Below are 27,076 nucleotides of genomic sequence, written 5' to 3'. Positions count from 1 at the left end.
ACAGAAATGTTGAGTCAGGAAAAGGTCCAAGTTCCTGCCAGAGTAGCTGGAAACAGTGGTCCATATAAGCTAGTAAGACCCTTTCTTTGCTGGGAGGAGGAGGGGGCGAGGGGGAGGATGTGGGGGTGTTCACGCATCTTGAAACGAAGGTGTGCAGGGGGCAGGCAGGTAGGTAAAAGGGCACAGAGCTCAGGAGAAAAGATTTGGGCAGTGGCGACAACCAAGGCCATAGGCGTGGTGGCGTTCAGGGCAGAGCGCAAGGCAAGGTGCTCACCTGAGGTGACACCCCACCACTCAAAGGCTACTCGGGGACAGAGGCGGCTGCAGGCTGCCAAGGCAGGGTGGTGGAAGGAGGAGGAGGGAGGCCTTGCGGGTGTAGCCTTCCAGAAGACAAGGGGAAAGAGAATTTCAGATGCAGGTAATTTTAGTCTGTGCTGTCAAAGGTCAAGGACGCCAGGACTGGAAGGTGTGCACTGGGCTTGGCACCAAATTCACTGTGCTGGTGGTGGAATCACGGGCTTGGGTGCCCAAGCGCAGTAGGGCCAGGGACAGGAGGAAAGGACGGTTCAGTGAGACTGGCAGCAAAGGAAAGGAAAGAATTAAGGCTGGAGGGAGAAGCGGGCTCTAGAAAGAGAGCAGAGAAGCGAGTATGATACAGGATAGTGGGTGGGGTCCACGGAGAAGATGAAGCTCTCCTAAGAAACAGAAAGGAGGGCCAATCATCAAGAACCCACCCTGAGTAGGTGGGAGAGGATGGGGTCCAACAACAGAGTGCAGAGCAGCCTCGGGGATAAAGAGGGTCCTTCCCTCACTTGACAGAACAGAGGACAAGAGACGGGCACTCCCACAGCTGGGCATGTGAAGGCTGGGGGGCAGTCAGTCTGCCGGCTGCAGCTCACTCTATTAAGAGGACCTACTAAAAGCAAGCAGTCAGGTGTTTGAGAAAGACATGGGAAGTCTAGAATAGTCACTGCGGCAAAAGACAGAGCAAGGAACAAGGGAACCACTGAGCAGAACCCATGCCCCATCTGAAGGTGCCTTACAGAGTGACAGGTGATTATATAATTTCTTCAGCCATACCCAAAAGAGGCGGGCAGAGTTCTGCCAGGCGACACCAAGGAAGGGCAGCAGGTACTCAGTGATAACAAGCTGGGGTGAAGAGGAGAAGCCAGGACCATGGACGGGGCAAGGAATGCGGGCAAAAGACTAGGAGGACTGAAGTTCAGAGAGCAGAGAGGTTACACTTAGGATATCAGAGGTGGAACACGTCACCCCAGGAGATGACATAGCCTAGCTGTGACCGGGAAAGTGGGTGAAGCAGGGTGGAGAAGCCACTGCTGGAGAGGAGATAGGCAAGGTGCTAGGTGAGTCATCAGAACCCAGAATGATTCAGAAGTCAGCCAGGCCAAGATACGTGTGTGCGTGAGTGTGTGCGTGCTCATTCGCCAACTACAGCCTGCCAGGCTCGTCTGTGCATGGGATTTCCCAGGCAAGAATACTGGAGTGGGTTGCCATTTGCTCCTCCAGGGGATGTTCCCAACCTACGGATCGAACCCACGTCTCTGGTGTCTCCTGTACTGCAGGAGGATTCTTTACCTCTGAGCCACCTGTTCCACCCCTGGGGGAAAATGACCTTATGTCAAATGCTTAAGTCTTCCCCAGTAGAGGCAGAGAGGCTTGGAGCAGAAGGAGGAAGAAGAGGATAATACATTGAAATTCACCAGCTCCAAAGGAACAGGCTCAGAGCTCCTTTACACAGCAAGAATAAGGCAAACCTTTCTGTGCATCACCTTCTTTATTGCACAAACACACTACACAGTCTTATTCTACAGATGGAAAAATAGAGGCTCATGGGCTAAGAATTTCCCTAAGGTCACAGAGCCTGAACATGCTGGACCCAGAATATGAGGTTCTGACTTCTGAACATCAAATCAGCTGGGCCTCATCACATTCACAGACAGACAGGGTAGATTGCATTATTTATGCCCCAGCAACCACTTATGCCCCTTCCAGGGCTCTCTAATTGTGCCTCACATCATCTTCAAGGAGGAGGGGTCAGGGGCCACCCGCTGGTGGCTAATAAGCGACCAGCTGTCTTCCTCAATGGCTCAGTGTACTGGCTGAGAAGGGAGGCCCCAGTAATTACCCAGAGCCCATTAAAAAGAGCCCAGAATGGGATGTGCTAACAGTTCCAGAATAAACACATCAAAATATCAGTTTTTAAGGAAACACTAGTCTGGAATTTATATTCCTAAAAGAGCTAACTTGATCCTACTCAACAAGAAAAATCCCTTCCTTCTCACATTTCCAAACAAAGCAGCCAGTGTTTTAATTCCATGACAGCATGGAGTTTCATTTTTAGAAGGACAGCAGCCTACCTCACTTGTTTTAGGGAGGTAAGAAATATTGGTGTCATAGTCTCAGAGTGATTTAAAACAAAAAACTCTTCCAGAAGGCAGCATGCCTTTCTGTCCTCAAATACTTCAGATTCTAAGAGAATGCACCCTCCAAATTCTTTACCCATAACCTCAGCCTCTGACCCACTTGAAGCGCCAGCACCTGCTTTACAAGGTAACCTGTTAAGTGTTCTTAGCTCAGACCCACCAAGGCTGCACGTGGACCGCCAAGTCCCCTCGCTTCTCAGAAACTATGGTTGTGTTTGGTTTCTCTCCTATGCCACGCTTGAAGGCCAGTCTTGCAGGGAGGGAAATAATCTTAGACTGCTGAGGTGAGCGACAGTGATAATGATAAACCCTGGATCAGCTGTTTAATCTTTTTAATCTCCCTGGTCCCTGAAATTGTGATCCTCCCTGGGGGGAAAATGCCATCATCCACATCCATCATAAGGAAATCGGAAAGGCACCTCAGCCATCCTCACTCTAATGTATGAGAGAAACATTTCCAAAGCCAATGGCAGCAACTTGTCTGGACCTAGAGATTATCATACTAAGTGAAGTGAGTCAGACAGAGAAAGATAAATGCCAGAGGTATCACTTATATGCAGAATCTAAAAATGGTACAAACTTATTTAAAAAACAGAAACGGACTCATAGACATAGGGAGCAAACTTAAGGTTACCCCAGAGGAAAGGGTCGGGGGAGGGATAAATTAGTTTGGGATTAGCAGATACATACTACTAGATATAAAATGTATAAACAACAAGGTCCTACGGGATAGCAGAGGGAGCTGTATTCAATATCTTGATAAAGATGGAAATGGAAAAGAATTTGAAAAAGAATCTATATATTAAACGTATGTATATATAAAATTGAGTCACTTTGTTGGACTTTAGAAACTAACACAACATTATAAATCAACTATACTTCAATTAAAAAAACATGAAAAATAAAATAGCAATTTCCAGGAGGGCACCGTTTCCAGACACAGGTTAAACAAAGGTGCATAGTATACTGAGACAAAACTATCAAACCTTTAAAGAATCCTTGGAACTTTTTCAATCTTGAAAATCCGAACTCCTAAGGTTAACTAGCATCAGCTGTTAACTGATGCTGTGCTCTGAGGGAAACTGCTTCTCTTTCTCTGTCATCTGTTCGTGTGGTTTCTTCATGCTCATTGGTCTGGGATGAAGTCTGAGATGTACCTTCTGACGCCTGCCATGAAGACTCATTTCCCAACCATAAAAGAAAACAGCACTCTGGTCCTTCTCCCTCTTTAGCTCCCACTTGAGATGAGGATGCCTCTGCTCACTTCTGTGGTGTCAGGAAAGCTTATACCCTGGTGTCCCTACCAAATACTTGACTAACAAGTTACATACAACGATTTTCAACACCAGGATTTTTTAATTGTGTAAATGCTTTAAGACGTTAAAAAACCCCACTTAGAATACATGTAAGATGGAAGGCATCACACTAGACTTTCCTTGCTCACAGCTCCCCTCACCCACGGCCAGCTATCCCAAACTGCCAGCCTCGGGGCCACATCACATCCCTCCACTTCTCCGGAGCTGCCACCACTCTCCCTGGGCCTGTACCAACCTCTCCCCTCTCCCTGCTGTCACTCCTGCCCCCAAGCCCTGGCTCTCCACACAACAGCTGGGGGATCCCTGCAAGAAGTCCATCAATTCATGCATGCATGCTAAGTTGCTTCAGTTGTGTCCGACTCTTTGTGACCCTATGGACTGTGGCCCATCAGGCTCCTCTGTCCATGTGATTCTCCAGGCAAGAATACTGGAGTCGGTTGCCATGCCCTCCTCCAGGGGATCTTCCCAACCCAGGGACTGAACCCGTGTCTCTTTTGTCTCCTGCATCAGCAGGCAGATTCTGTACCATTAGCGTCACCCCAGCAGCTTTCTTCCAATCAAATTCGGATTAAAATTTCAATTCCTGACCAGGGTCTGGAAGGCCAGTGGAATGCAGGCCTGCCCTGACCATCCCCTTATCTGTGTCCACTTGCCCCAAGGAGGCCCTACCCTCCAGCCACACTGGGCTTTTTGCAGAGGCCTGGGCACTTGCATTCTGCCCTGCCTGGGACTGACTCTGTGTCTCTGTATTTTCCCATGGTTCAATCCCCTCCCTGCACTATTCCTGGGTCTCTGCTCATCACCTCCACTCCCTAACTGGCATTACATCTTGTGTCTATTTCTCCTTGATGTTTCTCTCCTCTCTCACCTGCCCCCAGGCGTACAGTGTCTCATTTACTGTCAAATCTCAATTCCTGGTCCAGGGAAACCAGTCAACACACACTTAGCAATCATTGTTCTAAGTAGACCACCAGTTCCCTCCTCTGCCAAGAATGCCCTCACTCCAACCAAAGGTGGCATTTACCTGCTAAGGACGGATGAAATCGCAACCAACCACCTTCCTGGAATAAGCATAAACCGCTCAGCAAAGACCTGGGATGCAGGCATGCACACATCTCTGCCCACAGTCCAGAGCTCCAGCACCTGTACCCACCATCTGTGAGATTCCTCTTCTCCAGATAAGGTTAGGAAAACGAAATAAGGCTGCTCCTGTTTTTCTTTCCCAGTCTCTCAATTAGCAGAGAAATCAATATGAATAATTAGTCACCCAGTTCAGTATCACTTTTCTTGTGATCTCACTCTATAGTTTGGGTTTGGGGTGGGGTTTTTAAAACTTTTTTCACAACTAAATACTTTTTTACATTGAAAAGAAGTACTTTTTCCAAAATAGTTATACTTACCCTCACTCAAAGAAAAATGCCTAGGTTACAGAAGGTTTTTCTTCAGATCTACTTCTGAAAGTTATAGCCATCATGAGAGTAAGAAGTGATGCTCATGTATATATGTATTATCTCATTATCTTTGAAATAAGAATACAATGTTGTGCCATAGCTACAAAATTAATGTAAATATTTCAAAATATCAGCACACAAACAGGAGGAAACTTCTGTAATGAAGCTTGCATGACTCTGAGCTTTAAAGAATACACACTGAAGTCATATCACATAAGAGCACATTTCCTATTGGAAATTCAGGCTCCTAGAACAATAATTCAACTCAATTTGATATTGATTCTACCCTGTGATTCCAAGCTGAGATGTAGGTTACTCTAAAGAGAAGGGGAGAGGGGAGCACCACGTGGAAGCCGACCGATAAAAGCTGGTCAGTGAGATGCATGAGAGGTCCGTCAGCAGAAGCAATAAGGCACAAACTGTGTGCCAAAGAAAACAAAAACCTCCCGCGCTCCAGGCTGGCTCATAGATCTGTTCGGGTTTAGAGCAGCCCTGTAGCTACCACTGTGCCCCAGGAGTGAAGATGGCGTTAAGCCAAACAAGCTCCAATGGAACATCACCCTCGGCCTTAAGGGCATTCATCATACTTTCTAAAAATGCCAAGGTTCACTTTAAACCTAAAACGGGCAAGTTTTCTTCCTATCCTACCGTGTCTTTTTAAAGTCCACACAGGGTTAAATAAAAGGGCTAGAAGTAGTAAAGAAGGAAGTATGGGAGGGAGGGACAGAGGGAGCGCCAGGCAAAACAACACAGAAATACAAAGAGGAGAGAGACAGAGGGAGGGGAAAAGACAGAGAGGGAACACACAGAGAAAACAGAGACAGAAGGAATAACAGAGAGAGAAAATGACACCGAGAGAGTAACAGAGAGAGAAAAGGAAAAGGTTCATGGGAAAAGGGAATAATGTGTTTCATGGAAAAGTTATTTGTTTCCAAGTCGCTCTTTTTCCATGTACTGTATTATGCCATATGTGGGAAGTGAGGGCGGCTGGAACTCGGCCCAAGAACATCTGCCACAGACCTTAAAAGCCCTAATAATAGCACAGCTGGTGTCCCCAGTCTAATGAGCTCATTGCCCACGTGACCCTCTCTCCTCCCGGCTACCTCCTGGGAAACGAGGGGCCAAGGGCAGGCCCAGGCACGCCCCCTGCCCTCCCCCACGTCCAGGCTCTCCCACCTCCTCTGCCTCCGTCCTCCCTTTCCTGAAACCACCCCCACCCAATTTCCTGAGCTAACTTACTCTCATCCAGCAGTTCCTCAGGACAAGACATGTTCTCAACATGAAAGGTAGATATCAGAAATAGCAGATGGGGACATCTCTACAGATCTTCTGGACATTAAGTGGGCAACGGTTATGCCAATAAATAATTCAACAGCTTAAATGAAATGGACACACTCCCTGAAATATGCATCTTGCCAAAACTAACACCAGAGGCAAATAAAAAGATCTGAAAAACCTACTAAGGAAATGGGACTCCTAATAAGAAACCATTCCACATCCAAGGAACAACCAGGATGCCACCAAGTGGGCTTTCCTGCCAGGGTACAGGCCCCTTTAGGAGCCCTGGCAAGTCACTCTCTGGGACAGGGAGACTCTAAGCCAGCTTGACTTTCCCGAAACAGCAAAATCAGAAAGGTGGGTGCTGGGGGTGAGCAAAGAAGTGAGGCTTTACAAGTTCAGCAAGTTTTAACCCTCTCTGGTATAATTTTTTGAAACTAATTCTCATCACGGTACACTTTCAAAAGCCCTCTCGCACTTGAACAAATGGCCCCTTAATATCAGGATGGACATGGATTTAAGCGCCCAAGGGGAAACCTATCTGAAATTGACAAAAGGAGACCTCAATAGCACTGACACAGTATCCATAGCAATTGGAAGAGAAGCTGAAAAATCGGGTATCTCTCTCAGTCCAAGCAACACATCCTGACCATAACAAAGAGCCAAATGAACATGATACATGGGGCTTCTTCAGCAGAAAAAGACAAAGAGGGCCACATTTCAGAAACCGCGCTTGGGGACACACAACAGCACAAATGTTTGTAAGCATGCAGCGCCAGGCTAGCAAATTACATGATTCTATCCCTGCCTACCAGGTAATTATATCAACAGCAATCACATGATTAGCTGAAAGGTGGGCAATCATTAACTTTTCCTACTGTTCAACACTGTTACACACCAAATTATACCTTGTTAATGCCATGAATAAGTTATCTAAGCCTTGACAGCTTCCTGTTTCGATTTAAAACACCAATGCCATGCCTGCTGTAAGTTAATACGGCAAAATCCACAAAACTTTAAATAATAATTGTGGTATTTTAAGGACTATCATAAGTACTTTTATACATTATTCTCTTTTGTTGAAATGTTTAATATACTGAGAATCCTTTCCAAAAATAAGAGTTGTTTCTATTCACAAAGCACTAAAAGCATTAACAGAATCAATTTAGTCTTCATCAACCTTGTTCTTTCACTTTCATACTTTTTATGTCATACAGCCAAGGTCAAGCCTATGGTTCTCAGGTCTTAGAGACTCCCCCGGCTCATCTTCAGGCCCACAACGGTACATCTGGCCGAACCATATTAGGGCATCAGGCAAAACAAAACTCAGTAATACCAATTCTGTCTTTATTTAAATTTTTTATTTTTTTTAAAGATTTCTTTGCATTAGTTTACTTTTTTTTTTTTTTAAGAAATACTGCACTAAAATACTGTTTATCTTGATTACTTAGATTTTTGGCAACTACCTCATCCTTAAATGTGCTACCTGAGGCAAGCGCCTCAGTGACTTCACCTTAGCCCAGGTCCAAGCCCACAATAGTAACAATATACCCTGGGTGTACCAACCAAGAATAAACACTCAGGTTTCCCAACTACCTCACAGACTGCACAACAGCTGCCTGATGGCCCATCTACTAGGGTATGTGTGTATATGTTCTTCAAGGTTGGGGGGGTGGGGTGGGGCGTGGATTGGGGAATGGTATAAAACCCACAAGTTTAAGCACAGTTAAATTCTATGGAGCAAATATTTTACACCATGTTGCATTAAAATCTAACAGTTGCCAAATCACCTAGAACCTTTAATTATCTTACACATTTGGCTCCATTAATTTTTACTCATATATATTTTATACAGTCAATACCTCCTCAAAAGTAACCACCACTATTCAGATCCCTGTTACAGGATAGTTTTGCCTACTTTTGACTCCACTGTGTTGTTTTGTGTTTTCTGGCCCCACCAAAGTGGCATGTGTGATCTCAGGTCCCCAACCAGGGAGAAAATCGGCACCCCTGCAGCAGAAGTGTGTAGTCTTAACCACTGGACTGCCAGAAAGTCTCTCTCAGGCTCAACATTTGCCTGTAACTCTCATCCATTCGTTGCATGGATTAGTATTTCATTCCTTCGCATTGCTGAGTAGCATGCCGTTGCATGGACATACCAATCTGTGTGATGGATTAGTATTTCATTCCTTCGCATTGCTGAGTAGCATGCCGTTGCATGGACATACCAATCTGTGTGCACAGTCAATGGACATTTGGGAGTTTTTCTACTTTGGAGCTACTGTGAGCAAAGCTGCTATGAACTAAGTCAAGAATACTGGTTTCTGTTGTGCACATATGGAGAAGTGAATCACTGGGTTGCAGTGGATATGCTCAGCTTTAGTAAATACTGTAAGTGTTCCCAGTGTTTGTTCTTCTTCAAATGTGGTGCATGAGGCTTCCAGCTCTTCCACGTTTTCACCAGTGGTTGATATTGTCAAATTTCTTTTTGTGTCCATTCTGATGGGACTGCAGAAGCATCTCTGCTAAAACAAGCAATTTCTAATTGCTTCCAATTTTATCACAATCCTATAGCTCCAATACCACAGACTGTAAAATCTCAAGTATGGTGTACGAAGATCACAAAGTGCAGAAAAATCTCTTGACTCAGAGCTAACTGTTTCCGGAATTCATAAAAATACAGACACAAACAATATGTGACACAAACCCACATGATGTCTGGCAAAGAAACCTGCAAATGTTCACAAATACCAGAAGAATTCTTATAGTCGACGTGTTACTATAAGAGTACAAGGCTAAGCCAGCATCTCTTCTGAACCACAGAGAACCATAGAGTGACACAACTCTACAAATAAATGCACACCTATTATGTATAAACAAACACAAAGAACATTTTAGCCCTTAGCCTACTTGGCCTCTCACAGAAGGACTCATGAACCCCACCTATCGCCACAACACTTTCGCCCAGCACTTCCGGTCTCCTGGCCAACCTGTGTGAGTGCTTCTACACTTGATATCATCACTGTCCACACAGGGATGGCCATCAGACCCTTTGCTCATACTCAGATCTCTCTTCCAAGCATCAGCCCCAGATGTCCCCCAACCCAAAATCTCCCCTCGTAGCTCAGGGGGTGAAGAATCTGCCTGCAATGCAGGAGACCTGAGTTCATTTCCCGGGCCCGGAAGATTCCCTGGAGAAGGAAATGGCAACCCACTCCAGTATTCCTGCCTGGAGAATCCCATGGACAGAGGAGCCTGGTGGGCTACAGTCCATGGGGTCACAAGAGTCAGACATGACTTGGTAACTAAACCACCAATCTCACAAGCACACCACACACAGCACCTTCACAATAGCATCCTCCAGGTCTTCACCCCTGCATAACTGAGAGACGCTTATGCAATTTGGAAATCTCAGCCCCATCCTTGACTTTGCCCCCTCCAACCCTACCGCCATCTCCTCAAAGTGAGAACAGGGCTCATCCTCCCAACATCACTCAAAGGAATCCACTTCTTTCCACCCACAATATCATTTACAACCCCAGGTGAAGTCACCTCTCTCTCTCCTTGCGTAAAGCCAGAGTTTCACAGAAGGTCTCAGTCAACCCAGAGGTGGATGGGGCCTTGGACCACAGACTGCGCTGGGCACATTCACCAGGGGAAAGCCAGTCGCCTCCCCTACCTCACCCCTGCCCTGCCACAGCCTTCTCTTGGGAGAGTCTACAAACCGCATCCCTTTGGCGTCCTTGTGAACAAATGTTGCTGCAACTTCTGAGTTTGTGAGGGAATTTCTGAGACTTGATTATCTTGATCATTCTCTATCATGCTGTCTTTTGCCAAATAGAGAATTCAGTATCTCATAAATGATAAAGGTCTGACTAATAAGATGACCAAACTCCCAGGAATATTTACTTTATTCCCTTCCACATGAGTATCATTTCTCTTTTAGTATCAAGAGATTTAGCCCACCTAAAATTCTTTCATGTTAACATTTAATAGCTGCTATGACGTTCCTCTTGTACATCATAAAAAGTAGATCCTTCATCTAATCAGTTCAGTTCAGTTCAGTTGCTCAGTCGTGTCGGACTCCTTGAGACCCCATGAACTGCAGCATACCAGGCCTCCCTGTCCATCACCAACTCCCGGAGTTCACTCAAATTCACGTCCATCGAGTCAGTGATGCCATCCAGCCATCTCATCCTCTGTCGTCCCCTTCTCCTCCTGCCCCCAATCCTTCCCAGCATCAGAGTCTTTTCCAATGAGATAATACAAACTATTTCTTGTATTGCAAGTACAGTATGACTACATCCACTGCATTAGTCTACATTTTAGTCTATTTTGCCAATGATTTGCTTGTCATTCCTTATCTACTATGGTAGTAGAAAGAATATTCTGCTTATTTTCTCAAATAGAAAGGTATTTTCTCAGAATTTTAACACCAAACTACACTTCTCCCTTTAAAAGACCTTTGAAATGTCTTGATATTTGTTTCCAAATATCACATCCAAAGGGATTTCTCTGGGATCCTTGCAAAGTTAACCCCTCCTCCTCAAAGCCAAACGAGGGAAGATAAGCTGTCATTTGAACAAAAGCCATAGCCTCATCACTGCCTTAGGTCACTGGGGTCATTCCTGTTAGTACCACAAAAATGAAGGCCAGCATATACCCCTAGGGCATGGTACAGATATGTGTTCCAAAAGTATCTGTGGATGAATGGATCATAAGGAGTTCAATAACAGCAACAATAACAATGGCTAACACAAAATGCTTACTGAGTCAAGCTTACATATTAATCTATGTGATCTTCTTAATAACTATATGAGGTTATCATACAAGGTAATGATTCAGGAACTAGCTGTCACAAAGAAGCCTGGGTTTAACATATCTGTCCCTGACAGAGCATCAACCTTAAAGGATGCTGGGAGGGGAAAACACATCAAGAGTATGCTAGGGAGTTCCTTGGTGGTCCAGTGGTTAGGACTCCCTGTTTCCAATGCAGGGGGCACAGGTCTGATTCCTGGTGGGGGAACTGAGATCTTGCATGCTGCATGGCATGGCAAAAAAAAAAAAAGAAAAGACAAAAAAGAGTGCAGGATGCCTATCTAGTATTCATAAAAATAGACAAACAAAATAGTATGTTAGTTTATCCAGACAGATTGTTACATCTGCACGTTTTTATTTTTTAACAAGTCAAAAAAACAAGGCTACATCCTACTTAGGTCCATAAAGCAGAACTGTATAATCCCCATAGTGCTCAGCATTGTATTTAAAACATTCTAGATGCAAAAGTTGGAATGAAATACTCGTCTGGATAGGACTCTTCTCCGCAATGAAAGCCTGCACCCGGATGTACCACTCACAGAGCGCCAGTGAGTCATACACGTAACAAATTGCTCATTTTCCTTCTCCCCATCTTTCCTCTAAATCATCATGCTGCCGTTCTAGAATCATAGGTTTGGATTTCTGTTTGTTTGTTGATGTTTTTAATCCCCCAGCATAAAGCTTACCAACTCCAACTTTGGTCCAACATTGTAACTTGACAAGAATCTGCCTGTCCCTTTAAGTAAACCTCCAATTTTCTTCCCAGGCTTGAAATCCTCCCATGTAAGCAAGGCTGACGTCTTTGGACTCTTATTTTAACTAGGAAAAAAATGCCCTTAACATTCTAACTGTGCTGCCAGATCTCTGTTGATGTCAGACCACCAACCCCCACCCCCACCCCCACCCCCCACTCAAAGTCAAACCAAATTAACTGTTGGAACCCTGTGTTCAGAATCACAAAATGTAACAGACTGTCTTACTGAGCTATCCTTCTATTTTCATCCTCTCTGGTCCCCAGCTCACACACAATTTCCATTCAAAATAAAAAACGTGAGGGAAGAACGGAAACAAAGATCATAAAGACACAGACGCTAAAGCACTAACAGCTTCTAGAAACCTTATTAACCTGAATCCCACTACACTCACTAAATAAATTAAATGTGACACCCCTCGAGTTAAACAGCAACTAGCAGCAAGGGTTGAAGCGAGAGCTCCTATTATCAACCACTTTTCAGGAATTCCCTGATCAAAGCAAGGCAAAGACCCTGGTTAGTGCTAGGAGGATAATAGAATGCAGGAAGAGTGACTTGAAACCACCATGCCGTGCCCAGTAAGATAGCGATTATCAAAAAAAAACCCCAGAAAACTGGACTTCCCTGGTGGTTCAGTGGTTAAGACTCTGCGCTTCCAATGCAGGGGTCTCAGGATCAATCTCTGGTTGGGGAACTAAGATCCCACATGCTATGTGGCCAAAAATAATAATAATTAATTTAATTAAATACACACAGCATAAAACTGTAAGAAACACAGAAAATCACAAGTGTTGGTGCAGATGTTGAAAAACTGGAACCCTTGTGCATTGCTGGTGGGCATACAAGATGCTGCACTCACTGAGAATGATGGTATGGTGATTCCTCAGAAATTAAACACAGAACCGCCACAGGATCCAGCAATTCCACCTCGGCATAAATACTCAAAAGAAATGAAAGCAGGGGCTCAAACAGTGGTTTATACACCCACATTCAGAGTGGCATTATTCACAACAGTCAAAAGATGCAAGCAACATGAGTGTCCAAAGAGAGATGAATGGATAAAATATTTACATACACAGCAATGGAATAATATTCAGTCTCAAAAAGGAATGAAATTCTGGTCTATGATATAACATATTAAACCTTGAAGATATCAGGCCAAGTGAAATAAGCCAGATACAAAAAGACAAATACTGTATGATTCCATTCATATGAGATTCTTAGATACTCAAACTGATAAGAGACAGAAAGTAGAATGGTGTTTGCCACGGGCTGAGGGGAGTGGGAGGGTGGGGAGTTAGTGTTTACTCAATACCGAGCTTTTTTGGGGTAAAATATGAAAGTTCTGGAGGTAGATGGTCATGATATTTGCACAATATAAATGTACTTAATGCTACTGAACTGTGCATTTTCAAATGGCTAAAATGGTAAATTTTATGTGACATTTACTTTACTAAAATTTTTTTAAAGAACTAAAAATGGTCATTGCATTAGGGATTTCCCTTCATCTCTCAGACTGGGGCACTTGGGCACCTCTGGGGAAAAAACAGAATTTGGCAAAGATAGGTAACTTGCTCCCACCCCCGTAGGAGGTTATGAAAGGAGCATGGCAGCCCTACAGCCCTGTACCTGCTGGGGAAGCAGCAGGGAAGAAGGGAGGGTGGAGAAAGTTATCCTTACTGAGGTTAGATCCACTTACCTTCCATCTGGCTCCCACTCTGTCATTTTTGAGGTCTCCCGTGTTCACAGTGCACAGGACCTGACATTGAAGAGTTACTCTTCATGGGATAGGTGGGTGGATAGATGGATGGATAGATACATGGACCTTTCAACTACTTGGCTAGAATCTGGGGAGAAAACCCAATTGACCACTCTGGCATATTTTTAAGAGCTCAAAACACCTCTCAATGTGAGGGTAAGGAGGGTAAATCACTAGCTAAGTTTTAGGATGCTTTTCCTCACTTCTGATCAGAATGCTAGTTTGTCCCTTCCCTCTTGGGTCCTCCAAGTTTAGGGCTCCTTGCATACAAATGAAGGAAGGGGAGAGGAGGGCACTGGGAAGGGAATGGGTTCAGCACTCTTCCGGCTTGGAGCGCCAATCCTCCCCGGCAACATAGGGAGCAAGGCTGTGCTGGCCATTTACTCTTCCCAACATACTTGCAATCTGGCCTTGTGCTTCTAAAAAGAACACTCTGTGTAACTATGAAGGAATGTCTGACAAGTAACACCACCTCGGGAAGTGTTTACAAAGCAGATTCGGATTTAGCAGGTCTGGGCAGGGTCTCCCACTTTGAGGGCTTCACAAGCTCCCAGGTAATGCAGATGCTGAAGGCCGGCCCACCACACGTTGAATAATAAGGCTTTACACTCCTGCAAGTACATCATGAGTGGTTCATATGAAATGCCAGGATGGATGAAACACAAGCTGGAATCAAGATTGCCAGGAAAAATATCAATAACCTCAGATATGCAGATGACACCACCCTTATGGCAGAAAGCAAAGAGAAACTGAAGAGTCTCTTGATGAAAGTGAAAGAGGAGAGTGAAAAAGCTTAAAACTCAACATTCAAAAAACTAAGATCATTGCATCTGGTCCCATCACTTCATGGCAAATAGATGGGGAAACAATGGAAACAGTAACAGACTTTATTTTCTTGGGCTCCAAAATCACTGCAGATGGTGACTGCAGCCATGAAATTAAAAGACGCTTGCTCCTTGGAAGAAAAGCTATGACCAACCTAGACAGCATATTAAAAAGCAGAGACATTACTTTGCCGACAAAGGTCCATCTAGTCAAAGCTATGGTCTTTCCAGTAGTCATGTATGCATGTGAGAGTTGGACCATAAAGAAAGCTGAGCACCAAAGAATTGATGCTTTTGAACTGTGGTGTTGGAGAAGACTCTTGAGAGTCCTTTGGACTGCAAGGAGATCAAACCAGTCAACCCTAAAGGAAATCAGTCCTGAATATTCACTGGAAGGACTGATGCTGATGCTGAAGCTCCAATACTCTGGCCAACTGATGCAAAGAATTGACTCATTAGAAAAGACCCTGATGCTGGGAAAGATAGACAGCAGAAGGGGATGACAGAGGATAAGATGGTTGGATGGCATCACCAACTCGATGGACATGAGTTTAAGCAAGCTCTGGGAGTTGGTGAAGGACAGGGAAACCTGGTGTGCTGCAGTCCATGGGGTCACAAAGAGTCAGACACGACTGAGTGACTGAACTGAACTAAACACTCCTGCAATCAGCTGGGGCCATGACAGCAGTGACCAAGATCAGACAGAAACAACAACAGTCAAGATCTCCCTCTCATGAGCATCCCCCTCCTCCCACTGCCATTCTCCATCCAAGCCACAACCACTTTGTTCCACCATGAATCTGGACCCTTAGCCACTTTGGCATAATTAGCCAAGGCATCTACAGTGACACACTCCCAGCTTTTCTCATTACACTGAAGATAATCAATGCTCCTGAAAGTCAAAGAAATTTGTCCTCCCCAAGAAAAGTGGTCCTCGAACAGTAACTTGAAGACAGTGTCTGCACTCACTGCTTACCTGCTTCTCCTAGTTAAAATGCATAATTCAATACTACAAGTGAAGCCAAACCATTTCCAGCACCCTAGAGAGGCATTTTAGCTTTGGCCACATCTCAAACTGGAAACTATTGTTAAGGACCATAATAAAAGGGCCTCCCTTGTGGCTCAGCTGGTAAAGAATCCGCCTACAATGCAGGAGACCTGTTGGGAAGATCCCCTTGAGAAGGGAAAGGCTACCCACTCCAGTATTCTGGCCTGGAGAATTCCATGGACTGTACGGTCCATGGGGCCGCAAAGAGACTGAGTGACTGGCTGAGTGACTTTCACTTTCATAAAAAAAGGAGGTGAGCTGACACTCTACTAGATCATGCCTCCTCTACTTTTTGTGAAACTGACAGCTTGCAGAACACTACTATCCAAAAAAAAAAAAAATCCAGGCCCACCCAGAGCATATGCTGCTGATAATAAAGAACTGCCTGGAAGGACTTTGATTTTACTAGAACATCAGAGGAACTGATGGACATCTTATCTAAGTCCTTCAGTTCTCCACGTGCATGGATGTTTCTTCTCTGCAAACCTGGAGAGAGAAAAATAAAATCTCATACTCTATTCTAATTAGTATCTATTTTAAGAGCTGCAGATACACCTGCATCTACGTTATCAAATGTAGAATTTACCAATAGCTAATCTGTGTAAACACAAGTCAGGAGACGGCGGCATTTTTTTCAGTCAACATATTCACTCTATCTACTAACTAAGCCCAGGCATTAGGAGGAGCACAATGAAGAGGGGAGAGCTCTGAATGGTGTGCTAAGGATGGGACATCCCTGGGCTTAGTCGGTATAAAGAATCAGCCTGCAAAGCAGGAGACCACCTGTAACACTCATCAGAAAGACAAACAACTTACTCCACGTTTGAAGTGATTTTCAACTAATTATTTTAAAAACATTTTTTTTCAAAGTCCCCTGAACACCCAGAGCAGGGTCTTCCTTAACATTCAAATACAGATAATTCATATTCTAGTGGTTCTTTAATTTACTCATATACCTATTTCCCCCCCAAAATGGAGCATCCTTTTCAGATATTAGTACAAAATCCATTTCCTCTAGGAAGATTACCTTCTGCTTTTAAATGTCCTGGCATAGCATAAAACCTGCAACTTGAAAACAGCCTAGAAATAATTCAGCTCCAAGACTGTCACACTGGGGACTTCTCTTGCGGTCCAGTAGTTAGGATTACTTACTTCCACTGAAAGGGGCACAGATTTGATCTCTGGTGGGGGAAATAAGTCCCACAAACCACACAGCAGGGCCAAGGGGGAAAAAACCATCAAACTGGGGTACAAATGCTTACCCTGCAGGGAGCCCCCAAAGCCCCAAGGAAAATAAGGTGCATCTTTTTGAGCGCTTTTTGACTCTAGGAAGCAATTTAAAGTCTTTTTATACTAAAACAAGATGAATTCTGCATTCTATTCTTCAAAGGAATATTGGAAATAACACCGAAAGTTCACTGGGAAGTGCTGGAAGCCTCAGGCTGAGCCCCCAATTCCCCTTCCAGGGTTCCTTCAGCCCTGAGGGTTATGAGGGTAAGTTTCAGACTCTCTGGGACTCTATGGACTGTAGCCTGCCAGGATCCTCTGTCCATGGGATTCTCCAGGTAAGAATATTGGATGAGGGTTGCCATTTCCTTCTCAAGGGACCTTCCTGACCCAGAGATCGAACCCGTGTCTCCTCTGTCAGCAGTCAGATACTCTACCTCTGAGCCACCTGGCAAAGTCCAGCTTCAGAAGCATCAGTAGAATCCTTTTCCTGTTGAGACCCGGAAGCCATAAGACATTCCCAAGGCTGTGAGTGGCTGCCTGAGAGGTCACTGCCCCTGTTAGTCTTCAAAGAGATTTACAGTGCTTCTCACCATCACCCAGGCGAGGCTGGGAGCAGTCCTTCCTAGAGCACTGGACCAGAAGCCCAAACAGAGATTTTAAGAGCTCACCTTCCACCGTGTTCCACCCTCTTCTATTTCAGGTGGACTATTAACAAATACGTCATTAAAAATGCTTCTCCATGAATAATGAAGCCACGCAGTCCTTCATAAAACACATGTCAAATCCCTTCGTTAACCAGCTGCACACCATTTGGTATTGTATGTAGTTCAGAGGCACCCAGATTGACACACATGCGATTATTTTCTGTCTCTTCACTAAAACTTTGAACTTTTCAACAGTGCAGGTGGCCTCCATTTGGATATACCTAATAAAAAGGCGAGTCAAACTAGGGAACATTTATTCAAAAAGAAGGAAAAAGAGTGGGGGAGGAACCAGAAGACCCATTCAACAGTGTTTCTGTATACAACGGACACTCACCCAGGTTAAAAATCTAAGAACCCACGGGAGCCCTGGCGTTGGTGGAAATAGTTGTTCCCTAACATCTTAATCACCTAAAAGGCCATCCCTTTGTCCTCTCACAGAAATCCAAATACATACCAAATACAGGTGAATTAAATACATCAGGGTTCACTGCCAAAACCAAAGGTCATGTGATCATACATTTGAAGAGGCTGGCTGTTGTAACATTATCCTCGTTTACTAAACTGAAAGACAGGTGAAAGACTTGATTTAATGTCAGCAACCCTCAGTCAGTTTAAATGACTCTTCACCCTCCAAGGCCTTTCCCACTGGAGCCCTGCAGGAGAAAAGAAGTGCCTCTTTCGGCAAAGCAGCCACCTGCCTTTCTCAGCTGTTTTCTAGGCTATATGGTGTAACAGAATAATCAAGTCTAGGAAAACACCAACAGCTGCTGGGCAGAGAAAGCGCAAGGTGGGCTCTCCACCTTGGGAGCAGACAGTCACGGGGGGAACCCAGAGGGTTAATTCCAGCCTCATCGAACAATTACAGAGACCTACTATGTGCAAGTTCAGAGATAGGAGCTCAGAAGGAAGTCCACATCACATGGAAAACAGTAAAACGCGGCTAATCTGGAAACAAAGTTTAGAAACTCCTCTCAATGTGAGCAATGCTGTTTCATTTTCAAAGTCCTTTTACAAAATCTGATTCAACCCTCCCAATAAACCTATAAGAAGGAAAGTAACTTCTATTATGTTTGCTATCTCATACCCATTAGGGCTCAAAAACCTTCAGTTCAGTTCAGTTCAGTCACTCAGTCGTGTCTGACTCTTTGCGACCCCATGAATCACAGCACGCCAGGCCTCCCTGTCCATCACCAACTCCCGGAGTTCACTCAGACTCATGTCCATCGAGTCGGTGATGCCATCCAGCCATCTCATCCTCTGTTATCCCCTTCTCCTCCTGCTCCTAATCCCTCCCAGCATCAGAGTCTTTTTCCAAAGAGTCAACTCTTCACATGAGGTGGCCAAAGTACCAAGTCACAAATCCAGTCATTTTGGAAGAAGACCTGAAAACCCTCCCAAGTCATTCAAACTTTTACAGACACTTTCATTCACAGAACTCTTTAATCTTTACAACAGTCCAGGACAGTTTGTTTGGGTTTTGTTTGTTTTGCGGGGGGTGGGGGTGGGGGGGCGCGCAATCCCGAAGAGGGGAGAGCCTGGTCAAAGAGGTTAAATAAGCATCCAAGGTCACATAGCCAGCAAAGAGAGGAGCTGTAATCTGAATCCAGGTTCCCCCTTTCAAGTCCTTCTCTAACACACCAGAGAGAAGGGTTATGAGCAACAAACACAGCCAGAGTGGAGACACCCTCCACGGAGAGCTGGGGGTGGGAAACCAAATCCCACAGGTCCCTGGGGCATCAAACAGGAAATGGTTGGTGCTGGGACCAAGCTGAAACCCAGTTCTGTTCTAACCTGCTGCCCATGGACATGCACTTTCTACCCAGCTCAGCATCGTCCCCAAGCCTGGGTCAATGTTCCAGGTGGCTCGGTGCACAACTGTCTGGGTACCTCTGTGATAAAGAGATCGAAGGGCACACACACATGATCTTTCCAAACCAAGAGGCAGGAGCCATCTGTCACTCCAGGTCCAACTCTGAACCTGCCAGCCGACCTGTCATCGTCCACTGGAACTTGGGACACCCTCCCTGGTGCAGACTGCCCAGAGCCCCACCGCTCAGTCTGGCGCCCTCCCTCTCTGCTTCTCTTGCAGTTGGAAACCGGAAAGTACACGGTTCCTAGCTTGTTTGCCTGGGGTGTGTATCTCCACCCTACCCCATAACCAAAAGATGCTCCACTGGAAAGGGTACCCGTCCTGCCTACCCAACCACAGACACTGACAACATTCACCCATTTGCTTGAAGCAAAGTTCTAGTGAGCCATATGGGGGGGAAATATTTTTTAATCAGAGGCCTAGACATACTTAGAAAGGGCCCAAAGTGGACGGCTTATTTCAGTTTCTGAACAGGCGCAGCGAAGGGGTCTAAAACACGTAGACTTAAAGGGTAGGGGGCACCCAGGGACAACCCGGGAAGCAGGGAAGCGGGCTTTAGATTTGTGTTTTTCTGAACACAACTTTACAAAAGAGGAAGCAATATATTTTATTAAGTTTCTTTTAACTGCAGGAGGCTGACCTTGGAGATTCAAAAAGAACTGAAAAACTCGGGTCCAAAAAGTGACAAAGTTAACTTGTTAACTCTCGGGATGGAAAGGAGGGGGCCTAAAAGCCATTTGCCCCGTGCCAAACACTCTCAGAAGATGGAGTTTACATTGGTTTGGCGGGTGAGTAGGAATGGGGTGCCGCTCGCACTCCGGCCTGGCTCAGCTCGGGGCTCTTTGAAGGTCGCCTCATTGTCACTTCGAAGCGCCGGAGCCGGGAATCCAGGCCACGCGGCGTGACCGACACGATGCACTATGGGCACCTTTCTGTGCCCCATGGCCCTCCCGCAGGTGCGGCCGATGCCGGAGGGGGCTGCCCCCGCAGGGTCCCGGCCTCTCGCCTTTATCACTGCATGCACCCACACTCCCGAAACATCTTCCCCAACCCATCCCTGAGGGCCCGATGCGCTGAAGTCACCGGTCAGCGGTCCCCCGGCTTACCCTCGAGAGGCGCACCGAGCGCGGCCCCGTAGCAGGCGCGATCCTGGGGGCCTCCGGCGCCGGGCTGCCCAAGCGATCGGCTCTCCTGGCCGCCTCCTCCTCGTTGTCCTCGGCCCAGTCCCTGCCGCCCGGCGGCTCCGGTTCCCTCCACAGCAGCCGGCCGGGCGGCACCGGGGCGCACGCGGCAGGCTCGGCTGGGGCGCCTACTCCTCTTTCGGCTGCCCTCCCACCGACTCGGTGCTCCCGGGCTCCGGGTCCGGGATTCTGGGACGCGGGGTTCGTCGGGGCGCCCCGGCTTCCCCGCGCTCCCTCCTGCGCCTCCCTCCCGCGCGCGGCCCCTCTCCCGGGGCGCCTCACTCGTAGCGCGCGGCCGTCAGAGGCTCGGGGCACGCGGAGGCGGCGGCCTGGTGGGCCCCGGGGCGGCGGGCGGGGGCGCTGCTGTGGACCGGGGCACTGATGCGGGCGCCGCGGCGCGGCCTCTCGCCATGGCTCTCGGCGGGCGGGCGCTTCGCACCTCCCCTCCGCGCTGCCGTCACTGCCCGACGCGCGCCGAGCCCTCCCCTTCCCCCGCCCCGCCTGCAGGCCCGCGCCGCCACCTCCAGGACGCCCGCCGGGCGGAGCGCGTCGCTGCTGTCCCGTGCCGCGCCCCTCTAACCTCTCCGGCAGGTGGACGGCTCCTGCGGCTTTACTGGCGTCTGGCCTGGAGAAGTCCCGGCCGAAAATATCTGGATCGTGAAAGGTATCTCACGCTCCCAGTACCACCGCCTCTGCCCTGAGCGCGTCTAGCACTTCTCGATGTCAGTCCCGCCAGTCTATAGGGAGGATGAAACTCACCCTGACTGCCGTGAACGCAAGGGAAATCCAGGCGCTCGGTTCGTGCAGGCCAGGCTGTCCCCTAGGAAAGCAGTCCTTAGGCTTAAATGGGGGTGGGACAGAGCCGGGAGGTGGGGGGAATATGAATGAACAAAATGCCACCAAAGAGTAAGGGAGGGAGACAGGGGTATGGAGGATCAGGAAACGATCCAGGAAGTAAGTGCACACAGGCTACTCTATTATGCAAATCACCAGTGGACAGTTTAACGGGGAATAACACACATGACCTCATTTCCAGTTAAGGCTGCTGAGTCTACAGCAGCGGCCTCATCCCTGCCCAAAGGTCATGGAGGACACTGGGAGGACATGGAGAAGACTCAGACCAGATCTGAAGACCCAAGGAAACTAAACCAGAGAAAAACCTGGTTTCCATTACTGGAAGGGGACTTGAAGAGATGGTGTATAGTAAAGATTGGTTCAAGCAGGAATCATCCATGGATGGTGGCTCTAGGGGGTTGTGGTTTATTGTGGGGCAGATATTTGCCTGGGTTAGTGTGTCTCTCCAATAGGTGGTTTAGGCTTATTAGTAGCAAGAGAAAAGTATTCAGTATACAAAGGAGCAGGGAGACAGCACCTTTACCAGGATCAAAACTGACATCACCGATGAAAGCAGACGGATAACATGTCTTCAGAACACATCACCTAGACAGTATTTCCAGGGAAAATTCAGAACCTAAATCTAATGATAATGAAACCCCAGACAAACCAAAATGAGGAATATCTATTTTAAAAGGAGGCAGGGACTGTATTCTTCAAACATGTCAATGTCGCAAAAGAAAGCTTGGGAAATGTTCTAGATTAAAGAGTGCTAAAAAGTCTTGACAACTAAATGTGATACCTGGTCCTAGACTGGATGTTTGGGGAGGGGAGATGCTATAAAGAACATTCCAATGGACAAAATTGGAATCCTGATAGTAAAGTATTGGCTCAATGTTAAATGTGCTGCTGTTGATACTTGTATTATGGTCGTGTACAAGGATATCCCTCTTCTTAGAAATACACTCTGAAGTATTTCGTAGGGAAGGCAATGGCACCCCACTCCAGTACTCTTGCCTGGAAAATCCCATGGATGGTGGAGCCTGGTGGGCTGCAGCCCATGGGGTTGCACAGAGTCTGACACGACTAAGCGACTTCACTTTCACTTTTCACTTTCATGCATTGGAGAAGGAAATGGCAACCCACTCCAGTGTTCTTGCCTGGAGAATCCCAGGGACGCGGAAGCCTGGTGGGCTGCTGTCTATGGGGTTGCACAGAGTCGGACACGACTGAAGTGACTTAGCAGCAGCAGCAGCAGTGGCCTTCAGAGAGTAACGAGTGATTCAAATGTTGTGCTCATGGAAGCATTGAGAACAATTTGTGCTGCTGTTGATTCTCACTTATTTTGCATTTTTCTTTAATAATGTGCAGTTAATCTGTATTTCTTATGACTGAATGTGAATCTACAATTATCTCATTAAAAATTTCAGTTACAAGGAGTTCCCTGTTGGCCTCATGCTTAGGATTCCAGGCTTTCATTGCCTGGAACTTGGTTCAGTCACTGGTTGGGGAACTGAGATCCCCACAAGCCACCCAGTGCAGTCGAAAAAAGAATTTTTTTCGGTTCCAAAAAAATAGAGATCATGTATGTGCCAGGTTATGGCTGCCTGGGAGTTCAAAGAGCAAACGTGCGGAGCTCCTAGTGGGTTTAGAGCCGACATGGAGCTGTTACCAATAGCGAGGGTTTTTTTTAAGGACAAAAAGACTATGTGAAGTATAACTGACAGATCAGGTTCCTTCCAGTTCTGTAATTTAAGAATCCAAGAGCTGGGGGATCTTTGAGATCATCTAGTCCAACCTTCTCATTTTCAGGAAACTGCGGGCAGAAAAGTGGTACATGACCAGAGGAGCATCAAATTAGTGGTAGACCCGTAACTACAACTCTTGTCTGCTGAAATATGTCCAGTGCTCTTTGCACCTTTACCAGCTGCCTGTCACTCTCCATATCCATGAGATAGAGTCAAGGTTGGTACAGAATTTTGAAGTCATTCATTCAGCCATTTTGAGCCCTTGCCTGTGGCCTTGTGGGAGCAGGGTCCTGACGGTTGGTTCCCAGCACCAGATGACAGACGTGTGGATTCCGCTCCTGAGGAGGAGGGGCCAGTCTCTCTCTTACACTCACAGCTTGGAGGAAGCAGGTGGCAGACGGAACCCCTGGAGAGAGTCAGCCCCTCCAACCCCAGCTAAGGGCCATGAGCTACTTGAAGCTGCTGGTAGCCTGCTGCTGCTACAAGTCAAGAGTGCAGGGCCCTGGGAAGGATGCAGAATGGATACATGGAAGAGAAAATAGTCATTGCCCTGGCAGGTCCCAGCCTCAATATCAGGCAGAGGTTCTGCACCAGAAGTGACTCTGGCCTCCCTTGGGTCATGGAAAGTCACTATTCTTTCCTTTTGTCAAATCAAATCAAAATCAACACATGGTTACAGATATTTGTCAGGCTCTGAATTAGTTACTGTAGGAAAATTCATACAAACAAACAAACAAACAAAAAATATCTGATCCTTGGCCTTCAAGAACCCAAAATATAGCAAGGGACCCAGGATGGAAATGTAGGAAATGACCCGACCAAAGAATTAAGATGCTAGCTTTGTTGGGTCAGGTTCCCCTCAAAAGCAGTGTTAGAGAAGGGCTTGAGGGGAGAGATCCCATGGAATAGAGGTGGGAAAAGCAATCAGGACCACACAGAAGAGGGAAGGAGAGAAAGCCCATCCAAGAGTGCTTGGTCTAGCTGGTAACCACTATGATCAACTGAGCTCAGTCCCACTGTGGTGGCCCTCTGAGGAACTGCAAAGAATGCAAGACAAAAGGAGGGCACATCTATCCACCAGTTCCTGCCTCCCATTGGTCAAGTGGATGCTGAGCAAAAAAGTAAACCAAGCAGGTATGACACAGGACATACATACGTAAAATGATGCCTGACGTACCAGCAAAAAAGCAGCCTGAGGGCAGGGATTTTTGTCTGCTTTTATCACAGTGTTGCTTTCCCAGCACCAAAACCAGTGCCTAATTCATAATAGATGTCTAATCAATAGATACAGAATGGATCTAGCTTAGGTTGAGGATAGAAAAATTATAGAAAATAGATGCATAGTCATTTTCCAGCAATTTGTATATGTATGTGCCTATTTGTGCCAGGTATTGGATGGATAGTCCAGGTATTGGATATGGTGACAGTATAGTGAATAAAACAGGTATCAGCTCAGTTCAGTTCAGTCACTCAATCTTGTCTGACTCTTTGCGACCCCATGAATCACAGCACGCCAGGCCTCCCCGTCCATCACCAACTCCCGGAGTTCACTCAGACTCACGTCCATCGAGTCGGTGATGCCATCCAGCCATCTCATCCTCTGTCGTCCCCTTCTCCTCCTGCCCCCAATCCCTCCCAGCATCAGAGTCTTTTCCAAAGAGTCAACTCTTCAGATGAGGTGGCCAAAGTATTGGAGTTTCAGCTTCAGCATCAGTCCTTCCAATGATCCTGGCCTTATTGGACATTGCAGTCTAGGAGATGAATCAGGTAATATGATAAGTGAACACATATTCAACTAGCCTGTGACAAATGCTTTGAAGAAAAGGATGCAGGCACTAGAAGTAGGTAATATGCATATTTATGATAGTTGGTCTGGGAGGGCCTGTCTAAGGAGGTGACCCTTGAGGTGACCCTTAAGGTGAGATCCAGAGGAAGAACAGGAGCCAACCAAGCAAAGGGGAAGGGGACAGCATGAGATAAACAGAGGCAACAAAGACCCTCTATGGCTGGAGTCGTGGGGAAGAGCCAGACCATGGGTTTGTGATGGTTTTGGTAAGAAGAAAAGAGTTTTAGGTAAGAGAGTGATGTCATCAAGTATAGATTTTTAAAAAGTTCCCCACCCCACCCCCGCCCAGCTGCTGTGTGGAAGATGGACTCAAGTAGACAGCCATGAAGATCTCATGGCTTTGGAAGGTATAAAGAGGACGAGACCACTTCAGGGCCAGCCAGGGAGGCATGGCTTCCATGGCATCTGTCTCCACCACTTCTACTGCCCACCAGTCATACTTCAGTGATGCACTGACACCCCACTGTAACATATGTGCCCCCCCACAAATTGAACCAGTAGAGTGTAGGTTTGCATAACTGAAGGTTCATTATGGAAGCAACCTAGATGTCCATCAGCAGATGAATGGATAAGAAAGCTATGGTACATATACACAATGGAGTATTACTCAGCCATTAAAAATAATACATTTGAATCAGTTCTAATGAGGTGGATGAAACTGGAGCCTATTATACAGACTGAAGTAAGCCAGAAAGAAAAACACCAATACAGTATACTAACGCATATATATGGAATTTAGAAAGATGGTAACAATAACCCTGTATATGAGACAGCAAAAGAGACACTGATGTATAGAACAGTCTTTTGGACTCCGTGGGGGAGGGAGAGGGTGGGATTATTTGGGAGAATGGCATTGAAATATGTATAACATCATATATGAAACGAGTCACCAGTCCAGGTTCGATGCACGATACTGGATGCTTGGGGCTGGTGCACTGGGACAACCCAGCGGGATGGTATAGGGAGGGAGGAGGGAGGAGGGTTCAGGATGGGGAATGCATGTATACCTGTGGCAGATTCATTTTGATATATGGCAAAAGCAATACAATATTGTAAAGTTAAATAAAATAAAGTTTAAAAAATAAATAAAATTTAAAAAAAAGAAATAACAAAGTTTTGTTCCAAAATAAATAAATAAATAAATAAATAAAACTGATCCTCCAGCAAAAAAAAAAAAAAAATCAGTATTTCTCAGACAATCTTACAGTTACTATTTTTTTTAAAAAAGGAAAAAATGTTTTCTATTCATTTTGTAGATATATAGGAAATAGGTCAATTATTACAAATAAAGCTTAAACTGACATGGAGCACCCTAAATGATTGTGGGGGTACTCGTCTATAACCACCTCCCACACATACATCTTCCAAGAAAAGAACTTGAACCTGCCACCATTCTAGACCAAGAGCAAAAGTCCAACTACATTATACCCACTCTCACGTTATCACTGAATGTCTTATCCTAGGGCTTTAATCTAACATTTATCGAGCACATATATGTGCCAAGCATAGTACTAAGCGCTTTAATTATAACAGCTCAGTGAATCCTCCCAGCAACTCTGTGGGATAGCTATTAACATCTATAGTTTATAGATAAGAAAACTGAGCCTCAGAGAAGTTAATTAACTTACCCAAAGTCACATACTATGGACAAGGTCAGAATCCAATCCAGGCTTCTAGCCTCATATGACTAACTAAATACATTGCTTTGGTTCTCCTGCAAATAAAGTAAAATCACTCAGTCTTGGAACATGGGAAGGATAGAGAGGTGAGGATTGGGGTGGGAAAGTAATCTTATAATTAAGACATGTAGCCTTTATAATGCTGACCCATTGCTCCCAGATTCCTCAGAAGGGAAAAAACATGGATTAATACCAATAATCTCTTTGTTGCATCTGATATTAATCTTGAGATTTTAAACACCATTTTTGCATGGATAACTTCCAAATTTATACTTTTGGTCTTGACTTTCCCTC

The 27,076-nt window shown here is 45.9% G+C and overlaps 1 protein-coding gene across 4 annotated transcripts in view; it reads right to left on the bottom strand.

The window, feature by feature from the left end:
• The window catches only part of TRAK1 (trafficking kinesin protein 1), a 155,352-nt gene extending 133,732 nt beyond the window's left edge, over positions 1-21,620 (bottom strand). For 3 of the 4 annotated variants that reach the window (XM_024982814.2, XM_024982820.2, XM_024982821.2), the window contains exon 1: positions 20,601-21,108. The gene's annotated coding sequence lies outside the window, so the exon portion shown is untranslated. Of the gene's footprint in view, positions 1-20,600; positions 21,109-21,434 lie in introns of those variants that run through there. The other variant, XM_024982815.2, reaches the window with a different exon arrangement.
• Between the last annotated feature and the right edge of the window lie 5,456 nt (positions 21,621-27,076).

The sequence above is a fragment of the Bos taurus genome, chromosome 22 (assembly GCF_002263795.3).
Source record: "Bos taurus isolate L1 Dominette 01449 registration number 42190680 breed Hereford chromosome 22, ARS-UCD2.0, whole genome shotgun sequence".
Lineage (NCBI taxonomy): Eukaryota > Metazoa > Chordata > Mammalia > Artiodactyla > Bovidae > Bos > Bos taurus.
This window is presented reverse-complemented; position numbering and strand designations above follow the sequence as displayed.